Consider the following 21,283-nt stretch of genomic DNA (forward strand, 5'->3'; position numbering starts at 1 on the left):
AAAATTTATATATTTTAAAATAAGATTATGTGTGTCCAATACTTTCACAATCTTGACACCTAAGGCTGGAACTGTAGGATGGACATCCTACAGGAAACATCTAGGACATGTTTCATAAATCTACTGTTCTTTTTATCTCACATAGTTTGGAAAGAGATTCACATAAAAATCTGCAGAGCTGATGTCTGGGTCTTTTCAGCAGAGGGCCATTGGTGACTGGTGCCAGAGATGCCACATTGCTGAGCAGAAATGTATAGTCTTCTTGATTGTCATTTATGTATTTATTTGCACAGATACATGATGTGTTGTACTAATGCTATAATTCTTATTAATGTTCAATTCAAGGACATAGAGGATGATATGTTATATACAAAATTTGTAAAAAGTATGTAAGGCCTATAAGAAAACATAGAAATTACCCCTTTCTTCTTCAGTTAGTATTTACCTAAAATAAATAAAACTTAATTTATGAGAGTACTCAATCATTAACACAACACAGTTGTGTTGTCGATGATGAAAATAATATGATTCTGCAGAAATAAAATTTATCAATTATCCAATTTATAGTCCATAGAGTATTTTAATAGTTATTCTAAAACCCTCTATACATAGCATTCCTTAAAAAAAATGTTTTTATATTAAAACCTATTAGGGTACATGAATCAAGCTACCTTTAAAAGCTCATGTAACAGTTATACAAGAAATATTAATTTAAAATTCATAGGGTACATAGAAGCATATTCTTAATCTTTAAGTTATTCTTGTTTTAAAACTATTTTTGTAAGCAACAGACATGCTGAATTACTAATAACACTGGATGGTGTTCTATGCCATGTTTTTAAATGAAAAAAAGTAATAAGGTACAACTGAATTACTAAAATATATTTTGAATCATAATATCAATTAATTGGAATTTGAGTAACAAAATATCCCTTTTTAGTTTTCAAAACTTGTTCTACAGCTTTGATATTTTATACCACTAGATGTCATTGTAGTTGAATGCTACCTCCAGCTTTATATTAGCTTTTTCCTGCCTTTAACCACTTGATGGCATCTTTCAATTTTTTATTTATTTATTTATTTTCCAGTAAAGAGCTTTTTAATAAGCTGATTTACACAAAACAGATTATTTTAATGCTTTGTTTAATGCTACAGTGCCTGTAAGAGTAAAAGCCTATCTTAAACTTGCAGGAAAAAAATAACATGGGTGTCTGAATTTTAGATTTTTAATGAAGCGTGGAAAGATGAAATTCAAAAGGGTCTCTGTGTACTTGCGTATTTTGCATTTACCTAGAACAATAAGTGTGATAAAAATTCTTTTAGCACTTTGACAGACAAAATTATCTAGGTTCTTGTACAAATATAGTCTTCCAGCATCACAAGTGTTTGTTTGATAAATCATTGAAAATTCAATTTGTTGAAAGACCTATTTATTTATTTATTTATTTATTTATTTATTTATTTATTTTTTCTGGGGTGGATCTTTTGGCTTTTTCCTCCATCACTTCTCTTCACTGTCTACACTTCCGTGATCTGAGAGCAGAGCTGAGCTGACACCAGCAAGCCAACCAGGGGAGCAAAACAGAAAGAAAACTCTCTCCTGTAGTCTTGACCATCTAGAGAGACCATCCACCCCAGTAGTAGGTGGGACAAATTGCCTTAGTTGGGTGGGTGGGTGGGTGTGCTGGCGATGCCAAATGTGAGTCACCTGCAGTGAAAGATGGTTGGCATCCTTCACATTTGCAAGCAAAGTCCATCTGTGCTGAGGGTGGGGAGAAAGGCTATGCCAGCTCCTTCCTCTCTCAAGAGCCAGCAAGGCTTTTTTCTTCAATTGCCCTCATTTCTCTGCTTACCTGTGCTATGGACTGGTATGTTTGACTGGAGGTTAAGCCTGTGCATAGCTGGGTGGAGGTCACACAAAATATTTCTGGGTAGCACAGAAGATGGCATCTTGTACTGCAACATCTTTCACTGCAGCAGTAGTTAGTTCTGCAGGTGCATCTTCTTCCCCAAAACTGGAATCTGATGGTGGCAGGGTTCCAAAAGGAGATGCACGTGTGTATTGTGACTCCAGCAGGGGTGTACCAAAGGGGTATGCACTGCTGATGCCTCACAGTGCAGCTCTTTCAGTATAATTTTTACTTTAGTTTCTTGTTTAAAACAATAATTCTGGTTGTTTGTCTGGTATAAGGGCTTGATCAAGAACAAAACCCATTGCTTATCAAGAACAAAATAAATTCCTTTTGGCCACTGAGTATGGTACTGTTAAAACCATGAAAAATACACGCTTATAAAAACCAGACCTTTTTTTTTTTTTTTTTTTTTTTTTTTTTTTTTTTTTTTTTTTCCCAAAGTTAAAAGCACCTTTATTTTCTTACTTCAAAATGAAAAGAATATGTGACCTATTTCACGGTGATTTGAGTATTTCATCTTGAGGTAGAATAATAGACAAGAACACACCAGTATACTTAATCAGAGAGATATGAATCTGTCAGGTGCATCTCTTCATCCTTGAATGGAAACATATTTGGGAATACTTGAAGAAACTTCAGGAGTATTATAAAATCTCAGTAGAACACTTTCAAGCAAAAAAAAAAAAAAAAAAGTTTCAGTATTTTTTTTTTTTATTAAATAATGAAAGGTTAAACCAGAAGACCGAATAAGCAATTCAATCACTTATAGTATTAATGACAAAACTGCAGTAACTTAGTCCATTAATATATACAAGGTTGTATTAACAACATTTCAAATTTACAAATAATTTGACAATAATTTGCTGATTTAATCTTATGTTATATCTAGTGATTTGTTTTATTTTAGAATGTTTACTTTCTTTGTGAAGCATTTTGTACAATATCATCATAATATCTTCTGTGGAAAGGATCATTCCTTAACTACTCTTTCTATTTTCCATTTCTCCCTGCCTTCCCCTCCAGTCCCAGCTTGCTCCCCTCCATTCTGACCTCTCAATGGCCACAGGCAACATTGCCCCCAGCAATCACCAGGAATGATGCTTCTGAACCTTTTAGTTCTTGTTCTGCTACTCCAGGCTCATCTATTGCTGTAGCACCTAAAGAGGTTGTTTTCATTGTGGGAGGTGCTGTATATAGCAAAGTGGTTTTGCTCTGGAAGCCAAGGTATTTCTGTTTATTTCTTTGATATTATTTCTGGAAAAAATGCTGACTTCCCTAATAAACTCTTTGTAGGACCTGAAGACGCTTGATACAGCAACCTAGGGTACAAACATTTTTTTCAACTACTCCGTAAGTATTCTACCATAAAGAGAAATATAGATGTAGTATGTGAGGGAAAATAACAGCTATATTTAGAACACAGGATTTTAACGGATGGACTTTGACTTCCTGAACTCTTCTGTTTCCAGGAGTTTTATGGAAATTTCCACCTGAAAGATATAATACATCATGTCACTCTTTTACTTCAGGAAACCTTAGAGTAAACTGAATTCCCATCTACTCTTTGGGATTAGGAAGCATAAAAATTGTTAATTAAATCTGACAATGTAAAATTGAATCATAGGAAATTTGTCAATAAAAATAAATATTTCATTTTTCTTAAAAATAAAAAATGTTAAGAGCTCTCTGAGAAAAAGAAATCTGGATCAACCCATTGTGTAAGATATGATGTTTAAAAGTCAGAAAAATATCTTTATTTCAGTAACTTCCTTATTTGTAGTCCCTTTTTTTTAATTTACTATCATGCTGTTTGATGTGCTCTGCACAGGACTACAGCAAATTAATCTTTATGAGTCCAGTGTGTTTCTCTGTTGAAGTATAGCATATAAAGCAGAGGTAAAGAGTTTTTGACTACCCTTGCTGTACTGCTATTTCATCACAAAACACCTTGAATATATCCAATCAAATTTGATTTTGTAGTGTTCAAGCATGTTCACTGTTATCACCTTGAATCCTCTCTTAATGTTGGTCATAAAATCTTAGTGGGTGTTGTAACTGAGAAGTACAGTCATGTTAAAACAGCAACAAAAAGCTTTTCCCAAACAAATAGAACACAAAAATAATTCCACTAGATTCTTAACGGTGTCTATATCTTTATAGAGATACATTTATTGTTGTAATGTAAGTTATGTGAGAATGATTGCTTATTGTTTGCTGATCCCTTTCAGAGGAAAAAATTTGATGATTAGCTGCTAACTAATAATTGAGAAACTAGGGAATTAAGCTTCTCTTTAAGACATGCAGAGAGGAAAGTGTAGTGTTTGCATTGGTCTTTCATGTTCAGCATGACTTAAGTAGTAAGTGACAACATATTAGCCAATAATAATAATAATAAATATATCTCCCCCAGTAAAGAGTTGCCATTTATTTATTAATTTAGATGTACTCAGATGTATCAGAAAGTCTTTCCTGAAGAGAAGAAAGATAAACTCAGACAAGTTAAGTATCTTGCTAGGTAATTTTCTTAACACATTTGCAGAGTTCCTTTGTTTCTGTTTAAAGATATTAATTCTCTTTTAAATTCAGTGAAAATATCTTTGTACAAAATTTGGATAATTAAAGCTATAAGAGACTTAAGTATACCAGCCATTTAGAGAGTACATGCTTAAAAAAGGGGAGTTCCTTACTGAAACGAAAGGACTTTCTTAGGCGCATACATTGCTTGATCACATTTAGGCTTTTAGGACCAGAGTCTAAGAATATCAGTTACACAGCCTCTCACAGAATTACTGCTGTACTATACTGACTGCCACATATGGAAGGGCTTTGTGTGGCAGTGTTGAGGAGGTTTTAGTCTAGCAAGGAAGACCTGGCTTCATAATCATAGAATGGTTTGGGTAGGAAGGGACCTTAAAAATCATCTAGTTCCAACCTTCCACTAGACCAGGTTGCTAAAAGTCCCGTCCAAACTGGTCTTGAACACCTCCAGAGATGGGGCATCCACAGCTTCTCTGGGCAACCTATTCCGGTGCCTTGTCACTCTCTGAGTGAAAAATATATTCCAACTATCTAATTTGATATGCCCCTCTTTTAGTTTAAAGCCATCCTTCCTGGTCCTATCACTCTACTCCCTGACAAAAAGCCCCTCTCCAGCTTTCCTGTAGGCCCACTTTAGGTAACAGAAGGCTGTAATGAGGTCTTCTCAGAGCCTTGTCTTCTCCAGGCTGAGCAACCTCCACTTCCTCAGCCCGTCCTTCATAGGAGAGGTGCTCCAACCCTCTGATCATCCTTGTGGCCCTCCTCTGGACCTGCTCTAAAAGGTCCATGTCCTTCTTGTGCTGGGGAGCCCAGAGCTGAATGCAGTGCTCCAGGTGGGGTCTCATGAGAGCAGAGGGAAAGAATCACCTCCCTCAACCTGCTGGCCACACTTTTTGTGATGCAGCCCAAAATGCGGTTGGCTTTCTGGGCTGCAAGAGCACGTTGCTGGTGCATGTTGAGTTTCTTGTTAACCAACGTCCACAGGTCCTTCTCATCAGGATTGCTCTCAATCCATTCTCTGCCTAGCCTATATTTGTGCGGGGGATTGTCTCAGCTCATGTGCAGGACCTTGTACTTGGCCTTTGTCTTGACATTCTCACAGGCCCACCTCTCTAGCCTGTCCAGGCCCCTCTGGATGGCATCCCTTTCTTCCAGCATGTCAATCACACTACTCAGATTGGTGTCATCACCAAACTTACTGAGGGTGCACTCAATTCCACTGTCCATGACACTGACAAAGATGTTAAACTGCATGTCTGCAGGTTTAGATATCTGAGGACCTCTCATACCAGCTCCTGGAGTGCACTTTACAGTTCCATAGTCACCTTACAGATTCTTCAGCTGGTTATATTTCATATGATTCTTTTTGCATACTGGCCTTCCTGTTTAAGGAATTTCATATGTTTGATCTGTCCATGTCATGTCTAGATTTTTTGCCCCATAAATACATTGTAGTGTTATATTAAAATATGTGATGCTTGTATGATGCTTAAGGATTTGTGCTGAAGTTTGTTTCCATATTAGCAACTGTCAGGATATGTGAGTACATGTTTTCAAAATCAGTGACAGAATTTACTTCATGCAGACTGTTTTGAATAGTTGCTCTCATGAGTCTGGGGAAATGTCTCTTTCAATTGAGCACTTAGCTTTTTGATTCCTTAATTTAACTGCAGTGCAGGTTTTATGCATTTATAATGTAGTTAAAAATAGAGGAGCAAGAAGTAACGCTTAAGAATGATATATGCATGCAAACATTGAACCACCTCAAATGAGAACGAAAATAACATGTCAAAATACTCTTGTTGAGGATCTTTTTTTCCTTTGATGAAATATAGAGAGATGTCTTAGATTCTGAAATTATTGAAGATATTAAAGAATGAAGAGACATTACACCATACAGTCATCTCTAAACACTGAATCCAACAACTCTTTAAAGATGAAAGTTTCAAGGTGATTTGATCAGTATGACCATGCACTTGATTGCATCACTCTCTAACAGACAAGTTTACCAAGTGTACTATGGCTGCTGTGGATGTTTGAAGCTTGAAGGTTTTAACCTAAAATAAAGAACAGGTTTGTGACAACCACTACACTGCCCACTTCAACTTACTGCCATTGCCTGCTTTTCCCTCTCTTAACAGGAGTAACTTTGTTAGCTGAGAAGTTAATTCAGTGTCATGACTTCTCACCTTTATATGTGAATTGCAGAAGGTTTGTGTTGAGGAGAGATACCATACCCATAACAGCGTAGGAGTAGATACTACTATGAGGGAGGCTGAGCACCAATTCTTATCTTAACATCCCAATCACTTTCAACACAGGAAGATAAACTGTGATCATGTGTTGGATCTGCAGCAACCCCCAGGGCAGGTTTGTAGAGCAAAAGTCAGGCACCTGTAGATGTGTTTCTAGGTGAGAAAATTGCCTTTATGGATACTGTTACTCAACACATATTCTAATTTCATGGATAAAAAATGTAATTGTTTTGTTTTTTATTATTCTGTACAAAACAAACAAACAAACAAACCAAAACAAAACAAAAAAAAAAAACACCACACCATTTCAGAAAACCAGCTTGCTCACATTTCTTAAAAAATATGTGAATGGAGAGAAATTCTGAGCAAAACAAAAGGACAGCCCCCACTGATATCAGCTCCAGAAGACAAGAACCTGGGTTTGAATTAAAACTATTGTTATGTTTTGTTGTTGTTGTTGTTTTTTTTTAACCTGTTCAAAATATTTTCATTATTTTTTGATATCTCTCACTAGAATTGTTTGGGACATTTAATTTAATCGTATTTTGTGCACGGTTGTCATGTTTATAAATATTTATGAACAAGTTTCTGCTGTAGTTTATATTCAAGCTTGCCAGTGTCAAATTTGGGAGATGGGCCAATATGTAAAGAGATTCTTAAGTAGATGTTTTGATGTTCAGTTAAGGCTAGAAAGACACTTGTGGTCCTGAGCTTACTTTCAGGATAGCAGGGATTTTGATTGAACCTTAGAGAAGACTGAGGCTGAATAAAACTAAAATGAATAATTCCTGAGAAATATAAAAGTGTAATGGATTTTACGTGCAACTATTCAACTATATTGAATATAGTTGTGTATAATGTTGTGAATAGTTGTGAATATAATGTAGTGTTTAATATGCTACTCTATTTGCTGTGAAAACTGTATTTTGCTGGACCTTTTTAGTGGTTAAAGTAATCTACTGGCATTATTTATTTATGGTCAAGGATGACAGAATCATTCTATTAGCAATTACAAAACAGAGGAGAGCATTTGTTGAAAAATAAACTCATGCTTCTCATGAAGTTTCATAAATAGTTAAGGAATATGGCTAGTTTAATGAATGCATTATCTTTTTTTTTTTTTTTTTTTTTTTTTTTTTTTTTTTTTTCCCCAGAATGTATAATGTAGTTTTTCACTATAAAGGTACAGAGAGAGAAAAAGAGAGATTTAACCCTCCACTAAATATTTTGGATGTTCATATGTGTTGCCTCATACATAATGTACTGAATTTCTGATTTCTTAAGGATGAGCTAAGGATTTGCCTCTTTAAGTTTTCTGAAAGCATGAACTTTGTGCATGCATCCAACACCTTGTGATAAGCTGGATTTATTTAATCACCTATATTCGAGTCAGCAGTTTTATGTTTCCTTAAGCTTTAGAAATTGGTTGCTTCTTTCTCAGTTGCCACTAAGATTTTGTTTTCAGATCATAAATATATCTCAACCTTAAGAGACTGTCACATTGTCAAATTTTAGAATTGCACTCAGTGATGCATGGTATTGGTGGCTGAAATGCTAAATGATCTGTATTACTGTATAGTAATAAAGCAGTATTACACAAGTATAGCTGCTGTTACCCATCGTATTCTTTTATATATAACAGTACTAAATCTCATTTATGATCTTTGTGCTGAAAACAGATCTCTTCTGTTTCTCCTCAAAATTTTCCACTTGAATTTGATTTGAATTTCAAATTTTAGTGACTCTGACATTATGAAGAGATTTTGCAGAAGAGATTTATTTGTACTATACATGTACATGTATACAAATATAGAGGTAGCTATAGAACTGGCTGTTTCCACCTCTAATGAATTGTTCTCCTGCTTTGCTACAATAACCACATCTGTGCAGCAGGAAGCATGGGCTTTAATGCAGTACTGACAATGGAAAACTGAAATGTAGTCTATGACCGTTCCTGTCTGTGGTGAGCTCTGAGAGCATGAAGAGTAATTCTGCCATATCTTCTTGACCACAGAGGGTTTCAGGCAAAAGGATGTGGCAGGCAAAGTGACTTAACAGAAGAATTAACGCTACAGGGACTTTGGAGTTATATCTTGTTTTCTTTCTTTTTCACATTTCACCATTTCCTGGCTCTTTTGTTATTTTTTATTTTATTTATGTTTATTTTTTCTTCCCCATTTTCTTTGGCTTCCTTCCTTCCTATCCTTCCTTTCCTTGCTTTTCTTCTTCTTTTCAAGTCTTCCCTGATTCCTGGTCTTTACTTTGGCGCATTTGTCTCAAGGCACTGCCTAAAATTTCTAACCTCAGATCTTTGTACCAGCCATTCAAGTATATTTCAATAGATTTTCCTATTCCCTTTCTTCTACCCCAAAACATGGAAATCAAAGTGTATAAATAAACAATATGTATTATGTAAAGTATTACGAGACAACTGTGGTGAGAGCAAATGCCATGAAGAGGAAAGATATAAAGAATTATTTTAAAAGTGTAGTAAAAAATCTTTTTAGAAATATTAGGGAAAAAATGTGTTTGTAAGGCAGCAAAGAAGAAAATTCTTATTTGTTTGAAATATTATTAAATGGAGAATGAAGTCCAGTACCTTGATTGAAGTGGACCAGAGTGATAACAATGCATTAGGGAGTGCTTGTCAGTAACGACACCAGTACAACATAAACAGAAGATATTAATAAAGTAGAGCCTCCCACCAGTCATTGAAACTACTAGTACCTCCTCCTTCACTTCTTATAAGATTCAGAAATGAAGTTTCTGCCATATTTTACTTTTTTTTTTTTTTTTTTTTTTTTTATATGTATTTATAAAGTGAAGGGTTTCTTTGAAGAGTTTAATAGTAACATTGGGCTTTTTTTTTTTTTTTTAAATATATATTTTGCTATATCTACTGAAAATAGTGTGTAATATATCAATTATATTTTTACTGTCATGTAAAAGTTATAACTTTTATCATTGTTGAGCTCAAAGGTGATATGTATGTTATAAAAAGAGGTGTGTATTGCATTTTAAATTTTCAGGTCAGGTGCCATTAATAGGCAAATAATATAGATTTATTTTGATTTCAGCCAGTATCATATAAAAGCCCACAACCCATGGAGGTTGTGGTATAAGCTGAGAAATTGAATGCTGAGTAGAAAAGATAACAAATATTGTTAGAGCAAATAAACTGAGTTATGTGCTGGTTGTTGTGAGAAAGGTAGTCTCAAGATGCAAGTAGCTCAAGGATGGACAAATGAAGCCAAACTTCAAGCTGCCAGGGTTCCCAACAGGCATGCTATTGACAGAGGATATGATGCAGTGATACCTTTACCTAAGGACATAAGGATGTGTTAGAAATTTCCATACATTCAAAGGGAGCCAAGATGTCATAGTGGAATAAAACTCAGTTGGAGGTGTTAAATCATGTCAAGGAGATTTCTGAACTTGACAGAGAGAGAGGATGGAAGGATACTTAGGGTGAACCCCTTAAATCCTTACTCTTCTCTTTCTCTCCACTTTCTGTTGAGAAAAGAATATTAAGCTACTGTGTGTCAGTATGGTTACTTAGGGAAGGAAATGGGTTTCAAGAATCTGAAGTCCTCAAATACATCAAATACATAAGGTCACCAGTCATGTCTTTTATACTGTAGACTTTCCAGTTTCAAATCCTCTATCCTTTATTAAAGAATATAAGCCTATTTCAATTCCCAGTTTCTGCCGTTGAAAGCTTATTCTAGCTATGAAGTTTCTCAAGTCCCTCCTCCATGCTAAAACCTATGGCATATTCCTTGTTTTCTGCCCTAGTGTTACCTATTCTCCCATGATCAGAAAACTTGACTGAGTATACTAAATTGTTTTCAGACTAACAAGGAATCCAAAAGAGAGGGAGAAAGGCATCTCTATCGAAAGAGTGATGAAGAAGTTAGAGGAGACCATGCTGGAAAATGCAAAGATGAGACAGTATGCATGAAGCATACTTTAAATTGCTTGCAGATGGCTGTTTTAGTATAAATCTGAAAAGCCTACAAATTGTTTAGACTTTTCAAATGACAAGTTGTTAAAAAAGAATGTAACAGGGAGTAAAGGTGTTGAAAGTCTGAAATTGCCAATTCTCTTGGTATTTTTTATTGTTGGTTGTAGATGTGCTCTGAAATATTGTTTTCTTCAGGAAACCAAAGACATCCATCTGTTAAGAGACCTTTGCCAGTGATTATATACGATGCATAAAGTCCAAAGTTCCAACAGTCACTTTGTCTTTATTTTTAGGTTTGGTTTATAATATCTTTTCAGCTACGTAACAGTTCCATGTCCAAGTGGAGATCACTAAATGGGGTGTTCCTCACGGGTTGGTATTGGGACTGGCACTATTTAATGTCTTTGTCAGTGACATGGACAGTGGAATTGAGTGCACCCTCAGTAAGTTTGGTGATGACACCAATCTGAGTAGTGTGATTGACATGCTGGAAGAAAGGGATGCCATCCAGAGGGGCCTGGACAGGCTAGAGAGGTGGGCCTGTGAGAATGTCAAGACAAAGGCCAAGTACAAGGTCCTGCACATGAGCTGAGACAATCCCCCGCACAAATATAGGCTAGGCAGAGAATGGATTGAGAGCAATCCTGATGAGAAGGACCTGTGGACGTTGGTTAACAAGAAACTCAACATGCACCAGCAACGTGCTCTTGCAGCCCAGAAAGCCAACTGCATTTTGGGCTGCATCACAAAAAGTGTGGCCAGCAGGTTGAGGGAGGTGATTCTTTCCCTCTGCTCTCATGAGACCCCACCTGGAGCACTGCATTCAGCTCTGGGCTCCCCAGCACAAGAAGGACATGGACCTTTTAGAGCAGGTCCAGAGGAGGGCCACAAGGATGATCAGAGGGTTGGAGCACCTCTCCTATGAAGGACGGGCTGAGGAAGTGGAGGTTGCTCAGCCTGGAGAAGACAAGGCTCTGAGAAGACCTCATTACAGCCTTCTGTTACCTAAAGTGGGCCTACAGGAAAGCTGGAGAGGGGCTTTTTGTCAGGGAGTAGAGTGATAGGACCAGGAAGGATGGCTTTAAACTAAAAGAGGGGCATATCAAATTAGATAGTTGGAATATATTTTTCACTCAGAGAGTGACAAGGCACCGGAATAGGTTGCCCAGAGAAGCTGTGGATGCCCCATCTCTGGAGGTGTTCAAGACCAGTTTGGACGGGACTTTTAGCAACCTGGTCTAGTGGAAGGTTGGAACTAGATGATTTTTAAGGTCCCTTCCTACCCAAACCATTCTATGATTGTCTGTAAGAATGGGGATGGTAGAAGTACTCATTTGAAGGATTATGGCAGATGAAACTATTGGGCATAGTAAGAATAGCCTCAACTTTTTAATCTAATTACTTATGACGGAGCTTTATCAATGACTGATACAAAAGCGGGCGTTTTGAAAGCATGTACAGTTCAATGAAGATTCAAGTCAAGCAGTTCTCCCTCATAGTAGGTCATGAAGGAAACGAGATATTTTTACTGTCTTGACAAATATTTCATACATTAAAATCTGTTTTATTTTTTTTTCCTTTGCAAATGAAACCTCTTTGTATTTTAATCCTCTGTTATTTCTGACCATTATGTCTCTCTTCTCCTTTCTGATCACTGAGTATTCTTCTCTGCATAATCACAAACTTGACTGGCATTTGCAGTCCTCCTGGGAAAGTCTTTGGTGTTTTTCCTATTTTTGATATTTAAAAAATATATAGTAATGTCTGAGTATTGGCATTTCCATTATACCTCATGGGAGATGTATCAGGCAGCTCTGTTTACACATTGAAATTGTAGTTTAATGTCTGAGACTTACAGTAATCCTTCCCATGTAATCAGATATTTAGTTCTAAGGTTTTTAGTTCTGGTTAGAAATTGTACTCATTATCATTATTATTTCAGAAGATATCTATGTAGTGAAAAGTAAGGAAATTTTTGATGAAATAGTGTTTGGGCAGACTTGAGAATTTTCAGTTCATTTAAATCAAACCACAGCAGTCAATGGTGAGCTGATAGTTAAAGCACTCACTGTGGATGCAGGAGATCAAACTGATGTTTCTGTTTTATTTGATTTGCAAAAGGATCTTGAAATTGCACTTTCAGCATTGCATATTGCTGTTCTTATGAAAAAAAAAGTGCAGTGATATTTCACTGCAGTATCAGCCTCTTACTAGTTTGATGAATATTTCACAATTAAGCAAAGAGTAAACAGTCTGAGAAGAGAAAATGGCAGGAGTTAAGAGAAGAAGAAAATCCCAATAACCAGTTAGGCAAGGGAATCTCAGCTATCCGTGGAAGATCCAACCAAATATCTTTTATTTATTTTTAAATAAAATGCTAAACTTTATTTATCCTACCCTGACAGAGAATGCAAATAGAGTATTTTCTTTGTGTTGGATTTTTACTGGATTTTTTCCCCCAGGTTAGCTCTTGATATCCCGTAGTACAACTTTTACTTCATCTAGACATTAAAATAAAGTATTAGTTGATATAACTAATGAGATAAATTTACAGATGTAAGATATATCTCAGTTTACATTTGAACAAAAGGTGCTTTCATGATGAAAGATTGTTACTGGTGCTTTCAGTTCCTTAAAAAGTATCTGTGTCGATACATAAATTCATTCATTATATATAATCTGATTGTATGTTAATAGTATATCCCTTGTCCTGTGGCTCTCAGGTTGATCCTTCAATAGGGTGATAAGAAGTAATAACAGATTTATTTTGAAAGATAAATACAGAATTTTGAATTAATTTTATTCATGGGTAAATTAGACTGTGCATTGTCTGTGCTCCTTTCCATCCTGTAAAAGATGTTAATTAAAAGAAATGGGCTAATAATGACTAATGTAAAGAACCTTTTTTTTTTTTTTTTTTTTTTTTTTAACATTTCAGTTCTTCTTCCATGCTTTTTTTCAAATAATAGAAAAGTAAGCAATTGTATAACCTATTGGTTATAACTATTAAAAAAAAAAAAAAAAAAAAAAAAAAAAAAAAACACAGCAGTCAACAGGCATTTGAGAAGTGAGCAAAATCTAAGACATGTTTGGGTTTGAAAAGGAAAAAAAAAAAAAAAAAGTTTTGCAATCATCTTCCTTGTATCTGCTTTAACTATAGCTTATCACTAGAACAGTAAATCAGGACACTCCTAGGTCTTTTATTGCGCCTCCTCCGCCCCCCCCTCCCCCCCCATCCCAACCTTCCTCCAACCCCGCTCCACAAGCTCTAAAGAGATGAACAACCAGGTATTGCATTCTGCTACCAAATTGTTCGGCACATTATGTTTAGATAAACATAAGACATCCAGAAACATTCAGAGCAAACACTGATAAATGATGAAACAGGTGACACCCATGTGTTTCTACAGAATAAGCTTGTACTAAGGAACTTCTTTGACTATATAATATTTACTGAATAACTTAATTGGAAAAGTTTTTATTCTGATTTTATTTCAAACAAAACCAAAAACCTGAAACACAAAAAAGCAGCTAGGCATGCACTGGTTTGGACTTTAAGAGACCTTTTCAAGAATTGTAAAAATTTTCCTTAAGCTCAATTACTAAACTCTTCCAAGAAATATGTACTTATTGTGGTCCTAGAGGTTTGTCTGTACTTGTTTAAACAAAATGAAGAGAGCAGAGGCAGCAAGCCTGGGTTTCAGAACCAATAAGAAATAAAGAAACAAAGAGCAATCAAACTGCTTGCAGCCTTATTTTCAAGTGTGTTGAATATACAACTGTAGCTCCCAGTCCTTTAGAGAATGGATGTGACACTGCAACTGTAAATCAGACTGTAAATGAACACCAGAATCAAAAGGGGAAATAGTATCCACAAGCTCTTGTTTTCAGTTTTAGTAGGTGTTGATATTATTTCACTAGTATTTTAACATACTGCTTTAATTAGAACTGTTTCCTGAGGCCTCTTTTTCCAGTACTTATTTTTTCTACTTTTACATAGACAGATAGTAATGTTTTTCTCAAGCTGAAGTACAAAAGACTACTGTGCAAAGTAGCAAATGTCTTTCTTGAGTGTCAAAAACAAACTCCAGAGTGCTAAGGATGTGTGAAAGATGTTCCTTTTTAACAGCTAAGACTGAGCACATCACTAGTTTCACAGTGAACAAAGAGGAAAAGAATGCACTTCTAGGAGATGTGAAATCAGCCAGACACTTTTAGTAATTGCAAATTGTATTTATGTTTCTGACCTAAACACAGCAAAGCTTGGGGATATAACTGACACATATAGTTCAAGTGGACATGTGAAATAATAATTATTCCTTGTTTTCCAGAAAAACATATCTGAATCTAACATCAGTCAGATTCAAGTATTTTCTAAACTCTTGGTGTTAATAGCATCTTGTCACCTAGAATAAATTATTTTCAGTATAATAATGACAAAGCTGAGATAAGGTTTAAAGATAATTATGAAAAAATGTAAGTACTCCTTTCCAAGTAAGACGTGCTCTCATGTTAGGCATGAACAACCACTTAAGCACTTGGAGCATATTGGGTAAAAATCCAACTGGAGTTGGCTTAGACCATACAGGATAAAGAATTTCTCCTTCATCTGGTAATTACTTAGTCAAAGAAGGTGGTGTAAAGAAGTTGGCTTTTAAAGTTTGCTGTTTGTTGTTGTTGTTGTTGTTATTGTTTTTCTTTCTTTTTTTTTTTTTTTTTCCTCTTTTATTTCTTAGGTTTCTCAAACAACACTAGGTTGGAAGCCTTGTTAAGTCATTGTTCAGAGTTTAAAAGGAAAATTATTTCATGTAAACACACTCATTTTTACTTTTAGATTAAGTAAATAAAGAGCATGGGAAACAATGACATACCTAGAGAATACTGGATGAAATGGTGCCTCACACTGTTCAGCTACTCCTGAAATCAGATTTCTTTGTAATCATATTAGGCTAATTTATTCTTCCATGAAAACTACTGATGCACTTGCCAGCAGCAAGAAGGCAACTCCTTTCTGGTTTAAATGGTAGCATGAATATCAAGAATAGTTTCAGATTTGCAGAGTTTAGAAAGAGCAGAAGAAACAAAAAAGTTCTTCAAATATTCTTTGCTTGTATTAAATAGCATGACTTAGTTTCAGTGTTAAATTACGGTAGGATTTATAAGAAGATATGCTTGTGGTTTATTGATGTGTACATAGTCTTCTGTAGTGATCTGGGAACTCCTAGTTTTCAGACAATTTTACATCTTCAGTAACATATATGGGTCATATGATTCAAGCTGTTTTCATAAGGATTGGCAAAAAATCTTTTTCTTTCTTTCTTTCTTTCTTTCTTTCTTTCTTTCTTTCTTTCTTTCTTTCTTTCTTTCTTTCTTTCTTTCTTTCTTTCTTTCTTTCTTTCTTTCTTTTTTTTTTTTTTTTCTTCTTTTCCCCAGAGGCTTCCCTTTCTGAACTCTTTCTGGAGTTATATTTCAATCTGACAGATCATTTGAACTTTCTGCTTGTAACTTGAAATACATTTCTAACCATCAGCTACTGTCAATGTATCTGTTGCTTGAGCAAAGTGATTTTCAGTTCCTCTTAGTTACATAGAGTTGGTGTGGAGGTGGAAGAGAGAAAGTCCTCAACTATTTAATAAAGCAGCTATGACTTGGATAAATTGCAACTGTGAGAGGCCAAACAAGAGAAGAAAAAAATAATTTCAGTTACTGCTTAGGTTATTAGAAAAAAATATTTTTATTTATGAACAAGAAGGTTTAATATGGGAGTCATTCAAACAATAATTAATTACAGGAATTTTGTTTCTAAATTTTCATTGGCCTCATTGGTTTGTATGCCACTCCTCAATTAACATCTCTAAAGTAATTAAAGATTCAGGAATAAATATAGGTCCTGCAAAGTTGTCGATTAAATTAGGAAAGTGTAACTTGCTAACCTTGTAGTAAAAAAATAGCAAACAACAATCTCACCATGATGCCCAGGAGGAAAAAGGGATGTTCACAGATGTATCACATACAAAACAAAACAAACAACAACAAAACACAGAAAAGCCTGTGAAATTGACCAGATTTTTCTGAGAGCTGCTCAGAATTAATTTTTGACATCACCCACCTCAGTGCTGTTGCATCAAACACATTAATTCCCTGTTACATATTCAGTGATACAATGAAGGATACATAAATTTTTATAAATCTGTCAGAGGAGAAAAGCTCAGGGTACCATTGGAGGTTGTAGAAGCAAGAGAATGTATAAAGCATTGAGTCATGTAAACTAACTTAGTAAAAATGCTATTTCCACTATGCCAGGTAGAAAATATTGATGTTTCCACTATATTCCTAGTGAAACCACTCATATTTTGATGGAATTAATTGAGTTTTTACATTTTTTCAAGCTCCTTTTTAATTTGATTTTATAGATTTAAAAAATTAAAATAAAATCAGTTATGTTTTGGGCCCTTTCATACACATATGCATAAAACCAAAGGAAAAGCAACCAACAACCAACCCAGCAACAAAATATTTTTTCTCAGTCCATATGAAGGTATGCCTACTGAATTCTTTTAATCTTTCAGCATTCAATCAGGGAAGATTAAACAAGTTTATCAGGAGAGATTAAAGGACTTTATATAGAACAGTATGTGGATTTGTGGTATCACACTGGAGCTCAAACTCTTTAAAGTTAATGCATGTTCCTATGTGGAATAGTAGACCAAAATAAAATAATAACATAATAGTTTTCCCTGTAGTGTGCAAGACATTGCAAGCTGTAATCATGCAGGCACACAAAAACTTTGGCTCATGAAGACATTGATTTTCCTGTCAAATCCATGAATATCTGATCATGCAACTAGAATTAATTTACCTGTCAAACCTGAATGGCAACTGTTCGTGGCTGTCATGTGGCTGCTTTGCATGTTGCTGCAGCATCTCCAAGCTGCTAAGCCATTTCCAAACAAATGAGGAAAAGATTGTCAGGAGAAACTCCATAAAGCTGGAGGCTCCTAGAACACCGCAGGTAATCCAGGACAGAAGGTCAAGCTTTGAAATAGAACACAGACACATGAAATCTACCCACAGGAAATTATTATTAGTTTGTGGTGTAGTAGTAGTAGATGTAGTAGTAGTAGTAGTAGTAGTACCACCAAGGGAAGCTCATTAAGAATCCGGGTCAGTTATTGTATTCATATTGATTTTTAAAAGATAGAAAACACTTTAAGTCATATTAGAAGCAGAAGAGTGTAGTGATGTGAGGTTTGCAAATTAGTTACATTTCTCTTGTGCATGGTGTTTTCAAGGTTAAGTTCTTAGGTGTTATACTTTCCTCTCTTCTGCCAGAAAAAGACAGCATGAGAAGTAAAGGCACAGAGCAGGGAATTACCAAGCAGACTACCAGGAGCCACACATCCCAGTGAAAGTGCCTGCCAGTCAGGTGTAATGGAAAAAAGACTGTTTCTGAAGGCACTTTGCTTACTTCAGCACCTATTTTGAAAAGCACCATGTTTTTTCCTTCTTTCTAGTCCACCTGATAGATTTAGAGATCCATTTGGATGTTTGGCTTTGAAAAAGGTCTAAAGAGCATGTGATGCCATGCCCTATATAAAATGGAAAAATGCTCTGAATGGAAGATGGATATAGACTAAAAAAGTCATCTAATTTGAAAGTTAGAGTTTAGAAATGCAGACACAATGGATGAAAGTATTTATGGCTAAGAAGGCAGTCTAACATTTTTGAAGGCTGTTAAAATAAATGCTTGTTGAGAGACCAACTCTGGTTCAGACTGTTGGTTAAAACATTCAGTGGAAGATGCCCTTGTGGGGAGAAAAAAATAAATCACCACAACATTCATCAGCAGGTCCTTTGACAGATTTAGAAGCATGAGTTAGTTGACTCTGTTTGAAACTGTATGTATTTTAGAAAGATTGTACTACAAGCCAAAATCTGAACCAGAACTCAATTGGACACTACAGTAACAGTCCATGAAAACAATCAAACATGGTAAGTGAAGGTATTTTGGCAAAGAAAGCCTTGAAAACAGATGCAAGAACTTAAATGGATTATATCACTTTCAGGAATTGGCAACATCAACAGGCTCCATACAGCACAGAGAAAGAGCATGGTACGGTTAAAGACATTCTTATCTGGCATAGGGAGAGACCAAAGACAACATTGTTTAATGAAGTGTGCAAGGAGAGTTGTGTCAAAGTCAACCACCACCTGGGACTGTTGCTCTGAAAAACTGACTGTGGGAAGTGGTCCCAAGGGGTGGGATTTGAGAATCAGATAAACATTAATAGGCAAAACTTTCCTAAAGGGGCTAAAATAAAAAATGTGTTAATATGCTGAAATGGGCAATGAAGATTTAAGGGACTTTTTGTACTATCATTATTTAAGGATGGACTAGTATTAATAAGTGCTCATATAACATTTTATACACCACAAGCTCCTAATATAGTTGTTATTCACACCTTTGGGATTAGCATTTTAGGGATAGTTTCATGGAAGGAAAGAACACAAGGAAATATTACAATTCTCTTTACAGCCCTTTTGTGTGAAATAATTTTCCCTTTGTTAACTGTCTGCTACTTTTGACTCAAACATTGCATTTTACCATCTGTCTCTATATAGTGTGTCCTCTTGTTGATGTCTTTAAATAGTCACATTTCCCACAGGTTCTTATTCCAGCCAGCTTCAGAAATGCAGAACTGGGGCTTACTTACAAGCACATTATGAGAAAAAGTTAGCAGAAGATGTCATATGACAATAAAGTAAGTTTGAGAGAGGCTAAATTACATTATTTCCAGCTAAATTACGTTCATTCTTTGCAAAGTATGATAAGGCAAAGAACAGTATATATAAGTTACTTTATGATATGCAATCCTCCTTCCCCTCTGACTTCATATCTTCTGAATAACAACAAATGCTGCACAGAGCACAAATCTACAGAAACTAATCAAGTCTGTGCTCTGGGTAGCCACACGAACAGACAAGAAAGCCATTGAAAAATTGCTAATGTTTCTATGCTTCAGAATTTCAGGCTAAAGGTGATATGAACAAGAAATGTATATAACTTGTAGAAAAGATTTGCATGGTGCTTTTGGGATGAATCTGAACAGACTACTGCAGCCTTTCTGCTCTGCTTGTGTTAAACTGAAAGATGGAAGTATTTAAACAATACTCTAATTTTATAACATAAAAAGCTATGTGGTTACTAACGTATAATTTTGTAGCACTTGAACTGCCTTTTTCCAAGGAATTTTCAATTCTTTGTAAATTATAATTCAGGTGAATTATAATTGTGAACAAAGAAAACCTCAATGCATTTATTAGGATTTTATTGTAATGACATGATATATTTTAACAAGACCTCTAGAAGCTATCAGTTTCAGATTTTATTTTTTTTTCTTGTAATATTCTTATTAGGTGGAAGAACTATTTTTCACTAGTATTATATTAAATATCTATCTTTAAGGTCCATTCCTATTCAAACCATTATATGATTATGTGAATATAAATACAAATTTATTTTAACGCAAGAACTTTTTCTATAATACATTTGAGTTTTTACCCAGTACTGCCATGTCCATGTACACAACTTTAACACATTTTAATAAAGTGTGTTAGATAAAAAGCAAAGACCTTTAAAACCTATCCTGTCTTTATTTTGAATTATCTCTGAAATTTCAAGCCCTTCCAAATTAATTCTTTTCCTGGGGTAAATAGATGTGTATTTGTTACACAGTAATGCTGCAAAGTTTGTGGTATTATTTCTCATTAGACACTCAGTTCCATGTTTATGATATCAGAAATATCTAAGGTGTTCTGGGATGTTATTTTTCTCTGTCAGTATATATAAGCAATATTAGGGGTCTTTCTGTATCGTAACTAAGGATCATGTTTAAAGGATACAACTGTATTTTGTTTTTTATTTGTTACTGCTTTTTAAAATTGTTATTGTTATTTATTTGTTACTGTTATTTAATACAATCATCAGGATATAGTTAACTTTTTTATTTTCTGTATTATTCTCTTCCTGTGTGATATTGGACGGCTGGATTTATTTATTTATTTATTTATTTATTTATTTATTTATTTTACAGCAAATACTAACAGAAAGACATTTCTGAAGTATAGGAACTATAACTGTAAATCTAGAAACAGCAGAGACTCACGGGCATTTTCAGTGTTTGAAATTAAATATAGCCAGAGGAACTGAGAATTTTGAACAACTGGCTTTAGCCAGAGCTGCAACTTGTTGCAGAAATCAATGTTTTCCTGAAACTCTTACCATGTGGGATTTTCAGTAGCCATGATGAACTAGGTTGAGTCAAGAGAGGAAGAAAAGTGTGTAGGTTGTGAAGAGCCATATTGGCTGTAATTTGTTTATGGGGAAAGGAGGTTTAGTAGCTTTCCCAAATCTGTGCTTTGATTTGTGATGAGTGTATTTGTTTTTTCCATGAAAGCTATTAGTAGGCTTTGTGTCCAGGTAAAATGGTGCTAAGAATAATTTCCTTGTCTTTTGCTACACTTATATGTAGTCTGAATCCTTTTAGTCTGAGTAGCATCTACATCTTGTCTTCACTTAGAGTTTTGTCCTGTTACCTCCTTTAAAGTTTCTC

General features: G+C 35.1%; 1 protein-coding gene and 1 long non-coding RNA gene across 2 annotated transcripts in view; both read left to right on the forward strand.

Moving 5' to 3' along the window:
- The window catches only part of TRPM3 (transient receptor potential cation channel subfamily M member 3), a gene marked incomplete at its 5' end in the record, with an annotated part of 447,240 nt that overhangs the window by 75,611 nt on the left and 350,346 nt on the right, over window positions 1-21,283 (forward strand).
- On the forward strand, window positions 1,733-3,644 carry LOC311427550. The gene is made up of 3 exons (XR_014687421.1): window positions 1,733-1,868; window positions 3,207-3,263; window positions 3,383-3,644. It is a non-coding gene; the product is annotated as an uncharacterized lncRNA (long non-coding RNA).

Source organism: Aythya ferina (genome assembly GCF_964211825.1).
Source record: "Aythya ferina genome assembly, chromosome: Z".
Lineage (NCBI taxonomy): Eukaryota > Metazoa > Chordata > Aves > Anseriformes > Anatidae > Aythya > Aythya ferina.